Raw genomic sequence first — 14,220 nt, 5'->3', positions numbered from 1 at the left:
AGTCTCACTTCAGTACCTCTTTCTGCCACTTTTTACAGGAACGAAACAATACGGTTTGCTGAGTTTGCTCTTGCTTAGCGAAATCGCTAAGATACGCGATCGAAAGCAAGATGGTGTCAATTCGATGGTAATGAAGCAGCGTCTTAGCAACGTTCCATTCCAAAGAACATCGGGGCGCGAGTAAAAAGCCAAAACGTCGATTGGCACCAATTAAATCGAAACATTCGATTTGCCGTCGTTTCCGCCAAACTATACCGACAAAACTACAATACAACGCGGCCGCTTTATAGCGCTCCGAGCGCTAATAACGAACCCGGGCGAACGATTACACGGCGTAATTTCGCGCAGATTGGACGAGTGATTAATTCTCGCGGCCAATCCGGCCGCGTCGCCCTCTGTGGATTAGTCGTCGGCGGAATCCACCCCTTCGGGAGAAGATACTTTAATCCCGCAGCAACGGTCGGGAACGTTTATTAATTCGTACGTCGGCTTTCCCGATGAGGAAAGTGAAAGGGCATCGAGAGGCGTCGCGGGACCGAGAGGAAAACAGAGACGTAAAAAAATCACCCTACAGTTATCGTCATCATCGTGTGGCTCGTTTCGCGGTAAGCGGCGTCATGGGGAGAGGGAAAAGAAACGAGGCGAAATTTTGCATACGACCGCATCACTTTTTATCGAGCGCGACATTATGCGCGTTTTCCAACAAACGATACAAGTCGACACAAATGTCGTTCTGCCTTTTGTTACTTGTATAATGCTAAAAAAAGATAAAACGACGTTTGTGTCGACTTGTGTCGCTTGTTGGAAAACGCACTATAGTTCTCTCCAAGATTCTACTGAGAGTAGGACAACGTTGATTGATTCTTTAGAAGTGACTCGATGGAGCTTCCTTTTAATTCACAAGCATTCGCGTGATGTACCGCGAATTACTTCTGTGACCGAGAGAGTAATAAAAGCGAAAAGTTGAATCAGAGAGAAATATAAAGTCGTAAAATGATATTGAAAATATTTTTATAATATTTCAATAGCATCCCCCTGTAGCAAAAGAGAGAAAAAATAGCGCGTAAATATTCTCAGTATCTTCTTTAAATAAGTAGGTATCTTCTTTAAATTTTACCTCTTTAAAACTTCGAACTTATTTTTCTAGAGAGACGATATTTAATTTTATATACTGTTATTCCGAGTAACTTTAAATTAAAATTATTATTATTTTTAACTGTTTATAAAAAAAAAATAAACCAACGTCTTTTCATCTACAAATCTTTTGAACATTTTGAATCTTTCCTCAAAGAAAATGTTGAACTGTTAATAGTGCTCGAGTTACAAGCGATGAACTTTCGAAGGTGCAAGTAGAAAATCTTATTCTTCCATTAGTTGCAAATGCACTTTACCTTAATTAAGAATCTTACTTTGAAAGTCAGTTGCCAGGGGACTTAATATCGCAAATTAAAAAGTTGCGCAAGCAGCTAATATCCGTAATCAAATTTTCATCGCAAGAAGAGATCAACTCCAAGCTGCTAGCAGAGATTTACAGGTGAAAAGAATGACGATAGCCGCGCGCTCTGTATGGTAATTCTTTCATCCCCGATGTCGCCGGTCCCCAGAAGCGCCCGGTATTCGCGTTCGTAGACAAAATATATACGTTCGCGATTATACGCACTAACAACAGAACGGAGGACAAAAGGGGTGGGCAGAGCGAACAGGGGCTATTCTTCTGCATTGATTAATGCGCCCCATGGAGCTCGAAACAGTTTCGCGACCCTTCCTTTCTCTCTCTCTCTCTCTCTCTCTCTCTCGCCCTCCCCCCTCTCACTCTTGCTCTCGCTCTTGCTAGACAGGTCGACTCGCATCCGCGACGAGACTCATCTCCGATTTTATGCCTCGTTTGAGGGCACGTCCCAGCAGCCCTTCCCCCAAGACACCCTCGACGACGCGGCAACGATCCCGACCCTCCGACGACAACGACGACGACAACGATGGAGCGGCACGAAAATCACAGACCACGGGATTCGCCGTGCGGAGAACGGTCTATTTGGTATTTAAATAAGCGTACGCGGCCATGCACCCGCGCAGTCATCGCTCGGGGAACCGTATGGGTCTATAAGTCGAACCGATGTCTTTTTCTAGGGTTTACAGAGAGAAGGGAAAGGGTGTACATGACGTTGCGAAGGTTACGATCGATCGGGGCCGCTCAAGGCTGCCGGTGAGATTTTCTGTTTTACGGCAACGGCAGAGGGGAACCCCTTTCCAAAGGTATTTTGGCGAAGGTATATTGGAGTAAGGCGAGAACATCTTTACGCGCGAGTACCGCCCACAAGTTCTCAAGCGTAGCTGTTTTGGCAGAAAAATCGTTTTCGAACAGAGCGGTAGGTACGACCGTTAGAATTTCCCTTATACTAATAATTCAACAATATATTTTCATTAACTAGCAAAATTTTCACACTTGATAGTGACGAAACATTTTGTATATTGAATATTTTATTTACTTACTTTACTCGCTACTTTTCTCAACTACGCACGAAAATAGACGTGTACTCAAATTAAGTAATCATTTTATATTTTATTAGCGTTACAGGCATTACTGGAAGACCGAAAAGCCGTATTCATCGTCGTCTCATCTCCCTTAAGTCTCTCTTGATATCGCTTTAAACGATATTCACCGCGTCTTAATCCATAGGTATCTCGGACAACGCGAATCCTTGAAAACAAAGTTGTCGGATCTCCCAGCAAGAACTCCGAAGGTACAATAACATGCTCCCGTATTAAACGCGGCTAAAGTATGAGGACATCAACTCCGCGCTCCGCAAGCTTCATATACCTCGACGTGTATACGTATCATTCTCGAGGGAAGTTTGGACGCCAGAGGAAGGAAGGGAAGGAAGTAAGAATAAGACGTACACTTGTATCTGCTCGCCGAATTCCTGCTTCCAACGAGCGGACATTTATCTAGCCTCGTATTCGAGCGCCCGTGAGCATCGAGCCAAGAATTTCCTGTTTCTTTTGCAAGTTCCTTCATAAATTCGTAATTAATTCAACCAACAATAATGAGCGGAATGTACACTTATATCCCCCTCTCGGTTCCCCCTTTCGAGAGAAGAGGGAACGACAGTAGCGACGGTAATATCTGTCGCACCGGTTCTATGACGCGCCGGCTCTATAGGCAAGCGAGGAAAATTATAGGTTTGTTATTGTGTACTTTCCTCCCCGGCTTTTCATCCTCGATCATTTATTTACGCAGAACGACACTCGATTCCATGAACCGATCGAATTTTTCCCACAGAAACGGCGCTCTCTTATTATCTCAGCATCAGCAATGTTACAGTTTTAACCGATACGGATACGGTCAGTCGCAATGAGAGTGATATTCAATACTGCCATTAAATTGTAAATTATATGAAAATGTCATTAGAGCTATAAACATAAAATTAATAATTTACGCCAAGATTGTTATTAATGAAACGTTCAGAAAATAAATAATAAATATACATCATTACTAAAATGATACGCGTTATAAAATGATATGAGTGTCGTCGAGCGTGTAATCGAGATTTTTTTATAATATTGTTATACATGTAATTACAAAATATAAAAATTTTTTAAATTAAATCCTCTCTCCCCATTTAAAATATTAACACAAAAGCCAGTGATTTACACCAGTTAATCCAAATTTTGCTGTGTTTTCAAGCTAAACGCTCACTTTTGTTAAAAACGAAGATAAAATTCAACATTAACGATAAAATAAAAAATTAATTCAAAAATAAATTAAACGATCTGGGATTATTGTGTTAAAAAAAAGAACAGTGCATGGCAATAACAATGGCTGCAATTCATCTTTGTCGTTTAATACGCTATAAACATTGAACAAAGCAAACTGCCTGTTAAAGAGTTAACACGGTCGACGGATCATCTTTGAGAATATAAAGAGACTCTCCGAAATATATTAGAGACAGTCCGCGTCGGTCGTCGTCCGGTATGTCGGGGGCATAAATTATACCAGAATGGAGAATGTACCCGCACGAGTTCTCTCGTTTGACGACTGCTCGCTTTGTCCGTTTCGTCGGCGCATTTCTAACATTAGACCCTTTAAAGACGATTAATTTTTCGACAATGGAAATAAACGCGTTTCCCGACGCACGATTTTCATTAGTGTGTCAAGAGATTTTTCAGGGCGTTGAACCTAGGCAAATACAGGTTTTCGGAAACGGATGTATCATCTTGCACGCGATCGTGAATTATAAAATACATATAAGAAATACGAGAAACCATGTGTAAAATTTCGACGTGTAAATGTTTTCGATGTGTAAAAACTCGTTTGACGTTAAAAGTTTCGATTGATTACGTTCGTTATTATTGGGACCGAAAAGCATGCTTAAACTCGTGCGCATAATGAATAACGATATATTGCGTGACTGGTGTTGGAAATTAAAAGCGCAAATTTGGAATAGATATATGAATACAAAAATATATTCGCGAAGTGAATGGCGGAAAAACATTAGCCGTTATTAATTATGAATTTCAACAATTTATACATGTTAATGTTGTCATATGTAGGTATAATTTCTGCAGATCGCCAAAAATTAAAACGCAAAATAATTTATACTAAAAATACGTTAAAATATATAGCACATACAATTCATTAAAAAGAAAAAAAAATGCCAACAACTCCCAAATAATTGGATTCTACTGTTGTATCCAAGATAATCATAATAAAATAGCAGAAATAGTGTTAATAACAAAACTAATATTAAGATAATTAACAAAGAATATATCAACATGACGTGCTGTCTTGTTAAACGAAATTTCGACATCAATATTCCTCTAAATTTAGTTTTGCAGTTCTTTAAGTATTATAGTATAGTGTCAACACACCACAGAACATTAACAGCCGAGTTATTCGAGGGGAGATTACGGCGAGAAGTTAATTAGCGCGATCGACTCGCGTCGCTAAGTACCACCGCGATCGTGGGCGGTATCGGAGCACGCGACGTTCGCGCGAATACCTCGCGATCAACGAATCTAACGAGAGAGCAGGGTAAGCGAGCGTTGCAACGAAGCCGTGGTGTTAAATTAGCGGTGTCGGCAATTTGGTCAGCGGCCAAGCGTTTAATTTACAAGCGCGATAATTCAGACGTATAATCTCCGAAAGTCGACGATGGGAGAGCCTGCGGGGGGCGTTTTCGGCAACGAAAGCTCACTCTCGCTCGCTTCTGAATTCGATCCGAGAATGCTGCGCGATGTAAATAGATAACTATACAGACGAAAGTGACAAAAAGAAGAGAAGCATTTTTCCTTACTTGTACGACGACGAGGCGTGGAGAGAATCAGTTGTCGACACACCGGCAGCGTTACTTGTTCGTCACAGAACACACCGAGAGAGCGGAGAACACCAAAGAGAGCGGAGAACAGACAACGTCACGTGTCACTGAACCGCCACTTATACAAGTTTACACCGGCCGGTCGTATCCCGGCGATCCTGCTGCAGATTCTCGTCGCGGGTGATCCCTGTCCTTGTTCGAGGAAAAACAATATCGCTTTCCGGGAACAGACTTCCGGGCAAGTAGACGAGCACTAAAGCCGTTATCCCTTTCCAGGGAGACGGCTACCAGCTATGCCGCACACCTCGAGACGTCGCGTCGTGAGAGGATACACCCGTCGACGAGCGCCGTCGTCCTCCTGAACGCGCGCGTTTTTTCCGCGTTGCTCGCGGAAGAGGCGCGCGTACTTCCGCTTTCTCCGGACCGAGAGGAACGAGAAGGAAGAAGGCAGGGGAACAAAAGGAGAGAGAGAGCTTACGCGTTCGCGAGAGAGGGAGAGAGAGAGGAACGACCGACGCGGCGACGGCGGCGGCGGCGGCAGCGGCAGCGGCAGCGGCGGCGACGTCGACGACGACGACGACGGTCGCGTGGTATCGATTCGTGGCCGTGGAAAGCCGGCGGCGAGGCGGCCCAGAGAGAGCTTTTTCTTCGCTTTCTCTCCCTCCCTCCCCCGTGTATCCTCCTTTTCCTTCCCCCCCGCGAACAACACGTTTAAATATCCCGTCTACGCTTCGAGTAAGCGAACGCGCGCTCCGTTCGCGCTCCGAGGGTGGTGTATACCGCGTGTACCGCGTGTACTACGAGATCGTTTCGGAGTACTCTACTCCCTCCTCTCCCGTCCCCGTGCGTGTATTTAAATTTATGCGTTTGTGCGAGCACACAGGTCGGCGGTAACTGGGACTCGGAGTGTACGAATACGAGCGCGAACGAGGAGCGAGGAAGGGTCACAACAACGTGCGTACGGTTGGTGTGTGTACGTAACACGGAAGACGAACGCGTCTCGCTCGAACGTCCGGGTCGGACTGAGCGGTGGGGCGTTCGACAGGCCCGCGTACTCGCTCGAGGTACCGTCTCCCCCCACCCGGAGGAGCCACGCTTCGGCTTTCCCACCCTTGTCGCGCGCGACCTACCTCCCCTCACGGCACCATTCGTTCTTCTGCCCTACCGCGCCCAGTGCCGTACTCCGGGCTGGATCTTCGGATCCCGCGAACCAACATCCCTTGATGCAGCTGATCTTCTCATCGTAAATTGGTAGATGTGAATATAATTGCAATTTAAATCGTACACATTATATATGACAGTTATTTTGATATATTTTTCCTCCTCTTCTTCCTCGCTTTCCAAATTAATCGTATAAGTTTTGAATTACCGATAAATTCAGTTACGGATAAATTAAACATTTAAATTGTTGACAAACGAGAAGAGAATCGACAATGAAATTTTTTAAATAAATATGTGCACTGTAAAAAATGTACAAAAGAATCTTCCCGCGGAAAATGGTTTGTCTCGATATATTCAATAGAACTAATAGATTTTATTGAAACAGTCGCAAATATCTTGCGTACATTTATATTATGTTATGCTCCAGTTTTAAACAGTAAACTTGTCAATTAAAACGAAAAATTTAAAAATGTTTAAGATTTATCCATGACTGAATTTATCGGTAATTCAAAACTTATACGATTAATTTGGAAAGCGAGGAAAAAGAGGAAAAATGTACCAAAATAACTGCATTATTTGTACGATATAAATATCTCTCGTAAACAAAAATCAACTAAATTTCATTTTTTAAAATATCTTAACAATTCTCCTCGAAATTTTGTAAAAATAAATTTTAAGTAAATTAAATGATAATACTGGCTTTTTTTTTTAAAGAGATATCACCCAACGGTACAGATTATTATAGCAGTAGCAGATAAATATTATTCCCTATTATCAGTTATTTCTATAAATGGGGGGATTCTATCATGCGTTTGTTATGTTTATGAAACCGGCGGAAATAGATAAATAATAATGTTAATCGATAACATGCGCGATAAAAGCTGTTGCGTAAGCATGAGCGTATATACTTGTGTATACATTTACGCATTTACTATCTCTATTTACTATGTTAAATTATTACCTCTCATGAAAGTTTATCCATCCGCGAGATGAAAATTTTAAAATAGATGGCTTTTAACATTTTTATCTAATTTTTCATTTTTTATTTGTGTTAGGCGCTAAATTGCTTCAAAAATGTATTCCTGAAAGTCGGGGCGTTATAAAAAAACGTTACATGAAAAAATAATTTTCCATGCAACAACGTTTTCCAATATCGCTGCACACATCTAACATGAACATCAAGATTTATTCATTTGACATGTAGAAATCGTATGACCAAACGCGTTGCATACGGCATCTTTTACGATAAAAGAGGTTTTTTTGAAAATAACTATTTATATAATAGTGTTCAGTAAAGTTATTTCTTTTTTAAATTAAGTATACTAAAAAAGAGGCGATAGATTTTTAAAAAATACGACGAATACCGCTCTATTTTACAGAACTAAATTTGACCCCAAAGGTATAAAAATCGCGAGTTAAGAGAAGATTACGCTACGAAATAATGTTATACTAAAGGGGCTCAAAATTCTCTGTCGGCACATTGTCGCAGTAGGGTTTTAAATGTCAGACACAAATGTGTTACACCTTATTATGTGCGCTTTTGGTTTTCCCGATGTTCCCCGCGCGGGAAAGGGAACTATCAACGTCCGATATGGGAAAAATATCAAGATAGCTCGAGAAAGCATCCCTTTCCCTCGAAAACGTTACCCTCCCACTCCGCAGAATTGCAGTCCATTCTCGGCATACCTGATCGCGCCGGGCAATCTCTGGCTTTTTCGGGCCAGGTATGCTTTGCCACGTTTTCGTAAAGGTTCTCGAAGAGCATGTCTCGAATGTTGTCGACCGCATCCTCGAACAGCAACAAGAAAGACTAAAAATCATCCCGTCTGTTGCTAACATCTATCCTTGGTATTTCGTAGGAAAATTCTTAGAATCAAATTGTACTGCTGCAACGAGCCACGAATGATGTTGAGGAATGTATAAAGAATATTTCGCAAGTCGTAAGTATTTTACAGCATCTCTCGCGCAATAGAAACGCGCATTAATATGATCCCGATAGTTATGTATTATATAACTGTGTCTATTTAATAATTATTGATTAATACCAGTATTTAATAACTGTTAGTCTATATCAATCGAATTCTTTCTTGCTCATTTTTATTTTTGATTTTTATAAATAACACAATAATAAAAATAAATAACAATATTTCTCCGTGCAAAACCGTTAAATAATTGTATATTTAAATTCAAGTTAGATTTTATCGCAAGTGATACAACATAGACAAGATCTCACTTAGGTATAATATGTATATTTGAATGCTTATGCTTCGTTTAGTATCAAGATTCTTTATCAAAAAGCTCATCTAAATATTTCAGAGACCGCAGCCATTTGACGTAATCCTCTCATAACAGCCCTTATTTACTTATACATTTAAAATTCTCCTACCTTCTCTTTTGCACTCCGACTTTTAAACACGTCTCACTTCACATTGCTAATATACGATAGACTTAAATCGAGCCTGATAGTTATCTGTCTTGGGCACAAGTTCGTAAACAGGTGAGATTTCAACGACAGGCTAGACATTTATTTCGTTTCAGCGCAGAGTGCTAATTTAGTTTATGGTCCAACGACATTTGTCTCAGAAACCGAACGACTGTTCACCCAGCGCGGAAGTGGCGCTCGGAGTTCTTTCCGCGTCATTCGCCAAGATTGAAAACACGGAATTACTTGTTGGTGGATGAGAAAGAGAGAGAGAAAGAGAGAGAAAGAGCGAGGGACCGGCGCTTTCTCGCTGAGTGGGTGGTGGGCGCTAAAAAATGGTAATCCGATCGTTTCCACAGCACACCGTCGAAGCTTTACCGCGGATACGCGAAAGCCCACCCTAAACCCTAAACCGAGAGTCCCCTCTTTTTCTCTACGAGCCGACCCCCGTCCTCCATATTCTTCCAGATCCTTTTATCAGTTTTCCCCAAGAATACGATGAAAAGGGACGAGAGCCCTCCGTCGAATAGTAAAATATTTCACGTTAGACCCGGGACCCCCCTTCTCCAAAAAAAAACCCCCGAACGCATATCTTATATCGCGGAAGCACTCAACGAGGAATTTAATTCAATCGCTCACTTCCGAATACCGATACGGGAGCCTCGGACACGCATTGTATATTTTGGCATCATTTTTGATTCCATGACTGAGCTTATTCCTCGGAAAGACTGCTTTCCCAGTGATATATCACTTATTTAAATTACAATAATACGCATAATCTCATAAAGAAACGCTGCGGAAGCTAGAATACAAATACCTATCATCTTTCTCAATTTAATTTAAATGCAGAAAAAAATATACAAGATAAAAAGAAATAAGTCTTGCAAAACTGAAAAAATTTTGTTTACATATTTTAGAATCGTACGAAAATCGAGATACGCTATTTTAAAGTAATCATAAAATTTGCGACTTTGTAATTTTCAGTGCAGCAATAAAGGTATTTCTAAAACATTTTTGAGTGGCAAAACTCGCAAGTTTCAATGCAGTAATCGTGATTTTCCAGCTTTTGCATCACTGATTAAGACATTATTCATTCAGTGCCAAAAGGCGGTTTCGTTTCTTCAACAACGCGACCAGTCTCAAGGAACGAAGGTCGTCGCGAACGTAGATTTCTCAAGTGGAGGGTTCTCAGGCGCGTTCGCTCCCGTTCTCACCGCAACGCGAGTTACGGATAATAACGGCGGCCTATCCGGTAGCCACCGGAGTCAAACCGCAACCCATCGACATACGCCGCACGTACCCGTACACGTACGGCACGCACGTGTAAGTGCACGCGCGCATGCGGCCGGATCCTCGCATAGCGGCGAGCGTGAGCGCGCGCGTGCACCTGCGCACACGTACTTTCACCTACGCGTACTCGGGGGGTGAAAACTGCACGCGATGTTGCTGGTACAGGTTCCCCAGACTCGGGGCTCCGACGGTTAGTGCGTGCCCGAAAACTACCGTGTAAATCCGAAGCCGCGTAAATCAAAAGCGCGCCGAGCAAGAACCGTTTGTATTGCGAGCGGCAAAATCGGTTCTCGCTTTGTGCGAATTTGATTTACACGCTAGTTCACGGGAATGCATTAACCGCGACGAATCGAGAACTGTCTGCAAGTACTCGATACGCGGCGAACGCAAACATGCAAAGGTCGATTTACAACGCACACGGCCAGCAGGGATACCGGATCGCATCGAGATACATCGTCCTAGAGATCCTAGACAGCAAGTCCGTTACGAATTTTTCCCTATGAATTACCGCGTCGATGTACAATTAAAAAGGTTTACGTGAAACTTTACGAATTTTCGCATTCTAATTATAAATTTATAATTAGATTTATAAATTTCTACATAATTTTATTCAGTCAATAAAAAGTCTTATTTCATAAGTCCTTAGTTCAATCAATTTTCTCATTATCGAGTTTTTTAAATTAAATCTACATAAATCTAAGTAATTAAATTAGTGATAAATTTTAAAGATATAGTCACACCGTGAGTAAACTAATTTTGTTTCTCACCGCTCAATCACCGATCAATCATACGGTTTAAAAAAAGAAGAGGAAATAATTATTTCTTAATAACTTTTCAACCATTGACTTTTTCATTAAATTTTCTACAACTTTATCCGCCATTTAACTGAACTAAAAATACAAAAATTAAATATAAAAAAACGTAATGTCTTAATTACAAATATAAGTTACTAGTTTTTACTCAAACAGTGCAAATTAAAGTGCCTATAATTACACTGACTAAAATTGAAAAAACTGTTTATAAGTCGTTAAATAGATACTTGGAAATAGATACAGAGCTTTCGAAACATTATTTTTCTTGCAAATATTATAAAATTCAAAAAAGTTCGAAGAAAAAAAGCTAAAGAAACTGTACAAAACGAGTCAAGCCCACTAATTAATTAATATTCTTCATATCATCATATCAAATTAAATACAGCTCTATATTTAATAATAATAATTATATAAAAATACAGAAATAATGGTACACCCGGCGAAATTGGTAAACTAATTTCTTAGAGAGCGTCACAGATTATATACGAAGTATAAAGCATAAGTCTGTAAGTCGTCTTATAATGAACGAGAAATGTCTCTGTCGATTAAGATCTCTTTTAAATGTTTTTACAGTATATTTTAGATAGATACATCTAAATTATTTAAGTTGCCGAAAACTGATATTTCGTGATTAATTTTTTCCGATTTTTTATTATTCGCGGCAATTGTAAATATCCAGACAAGTTCACGCTCGTCTCGTTAAGAATACGCTACTTAACGTTCGCGGATTTGCTACCGGCGAAAATGCATCGTCTTACGGCATTGTATACGTACACGGCCGTGCAATTTACGTCTCATGCGTTGTAAATATCCCTCAACATGCCACATAGCGTGAATATGTAAAGGTACATCCGAACGAAACACGGCCGTGTTAGCTATTTGTCGCATGTGTCACGTTGCACGCGATATGGTATGTCACTGCCTAGCTGAATACTGATTTCACCATCGATATGAATCGCAGCTGTGTGTCTTAACGCATACGAGTGCACGTGCAATTCCGGGATCGCCTGCCGTCCAAATATACGACTAAGACGAAAAAAATTATCGCGAAAACGACCCTACCAACACCGAATTCACGTACGTGTCGATTTCGTTTCAATCCACCGAACTTAATCCCACTGATTTCTCGGATTCCTTTATTTATATTTATTTATTAGCAACGACATCTTTCAAGATATAATTCGCACATTTAATTAACATACTATTTCTCGAAGCAAAAATGCATATTCTCATTTTTTCTCTAAATAAGAAATTCTTTCTAAACCAATAAGACAAAATTGAATATAATTTAATATTTAGTAAAACTAATTAAATCGTTTGATTAATTAAATGAGCAAAAGCTGTCACAAAGAAATGTATTTTATGCGACATTTTCATTACCATCGAACACGGAGATCTTCGCGTCGGGGTGTCGTAGAAATCTGATCTTATTGGAAACCGACTTTGAATCTCTGGTGCAAAATACGTTGATAATACGTGTATACACGACGCGTGTATCTGCAATACCCTATATCATTCTCGCAATACGTATATACGCGGTCCTCTCGATACACACGATATAGGCGTAAGACGAAATGGACAACATTCCCAACGGGTGCTTTGTGGATATATCAATCTGTCCCTATATACCCAGCCGCAGGATAGGCAAGAGGATAACACGACCGCAGTAAATTATCGGTAAATAATATCGCTCTCCCTCGCGCCTCCCGTCCCTGTAATTCGAACGGTATCACCCACCATTTTCGTGGATTTTCTCGAGAAAATCCGGAGGACGTAATTTGATTCCTCGTTGCAAATGTACATGTGTGTTTCCTGTTACTATTATACTTTCCGTTATCCTACAGTGATGTGCTGACCGAGGCGTATATATCGATCAGTATTCCGCGACGTGATCCGCTATATTTCCCTTCAATACTACACTTGTTACACGTACCATAATACTGATACGTAACAGTATGTTGTCTAGCAATTACGCGTTCGTATGGTCCAATTAAACTTGAACACATTTGCTGATTTACCTTAGTTTTTCTAACCGTGAACGCGGACAAAAGCGCGGAACAGATTCGGCGTCGGTGCATTATTAACGTGTTGCGTTGTATTTCAGCGCGTGTATACTCGGTGCGTATCGCGGTATGCTGTAGTATAATCTATTCTTGATGAACTGTATAAAATGCTGCATAAAATATCAATCAATTGTACGTCAATCAAACGGACCTGACTATCCGTAGATGGAATTCTGTTTGTAGAATAATAATAAAGTATTCTCGTAAACACGGTACGTGATAAATTGGGGAGAAAATGCGTGTCTGAAAAAACTGCTGTGTGTTGCTCATCGAAGAGTGATCCGCTCGTTGAACGCGATTATATCACGACTGTTTCTATTTTCAACGTATTGTTTATGATAACGCACGAAATTTACATGTAAAATTGTTTCAGCTTTGAAAAGAATTCTTCAACTTCCTTAAACTGTCTAACATATTTTTCAAATATAATTTTAGCTTACAATTACGCTGTTTTCGGTAACGCAGATTCGAACAGTAACAAAGTCGGACAGACTATTGAATATTAAAGAATAAAATTTAAATCAATACCTTGAGTAAAATAATATTTTGTTATTTTTAACCGCCTTGTGTATCAAAATTTATTATTTTAATACAAAACAGTATTACTTTAACTCCATTAGTTTAATTAAATTGACATTGTTTTAGTTAAATAAACGAATATTAAGTAGGAGCAGTAGTGACCTATAGGAATATAAAAATAATTCGCGCTTGAGTATAATTTGACACTGCAAATTTAACGGAGTAAGAGCTTGACTGAGCATACCGAACCGTGATTTTATATCAATTATATCAATCAGAATATCAAAGAAACTGCGGTCCCATTCAAGTTTGACTGTGTGTGAAACCTTGTGTAAATAAAAAGTCGGTAGAGAGAGGATTATAAATTATAAAAGTATATATATTTTCTAGGCTCTAGAGAGAGGGAGTCCATCCATTTCAAAGCAATGGATTATATTATCTTAGTTTATTTGTAATATACTTTTACAATTGTCTCGACATTGAAATAAAAAAATAACTCACCGGCCAAGAGAGATGCGCAACAGCGGAGAGGTAACTCTGCGTCCTGCGTTGATCTGTAACATAGAAATATTTTTACATTAAAGAAGTGTCCAAGAGATAATCGATATTTCAAGTAAATAATAATTCAAGTAAATATC

Source organism: Temnothorax curvispinosus, unplaced genomic scaffold (genome assembly GCF_003070985.1).
Source record: "Temnothorax curvispinosus isolate PA1 unplaced genomic scaffold, ASM307098v1 QBEX01014163.1, whole genome shotgun sequence".
Classification (NCBI taxonomy): Eukaryota; Metazoa; Arthropoda; class Insecta; order Hymenoptera; family Formicidae; genus Temnothorax; species Temnothorax curvispinosus.
This window is presented reverse-complemented; position numbering follows the sequence as displayed.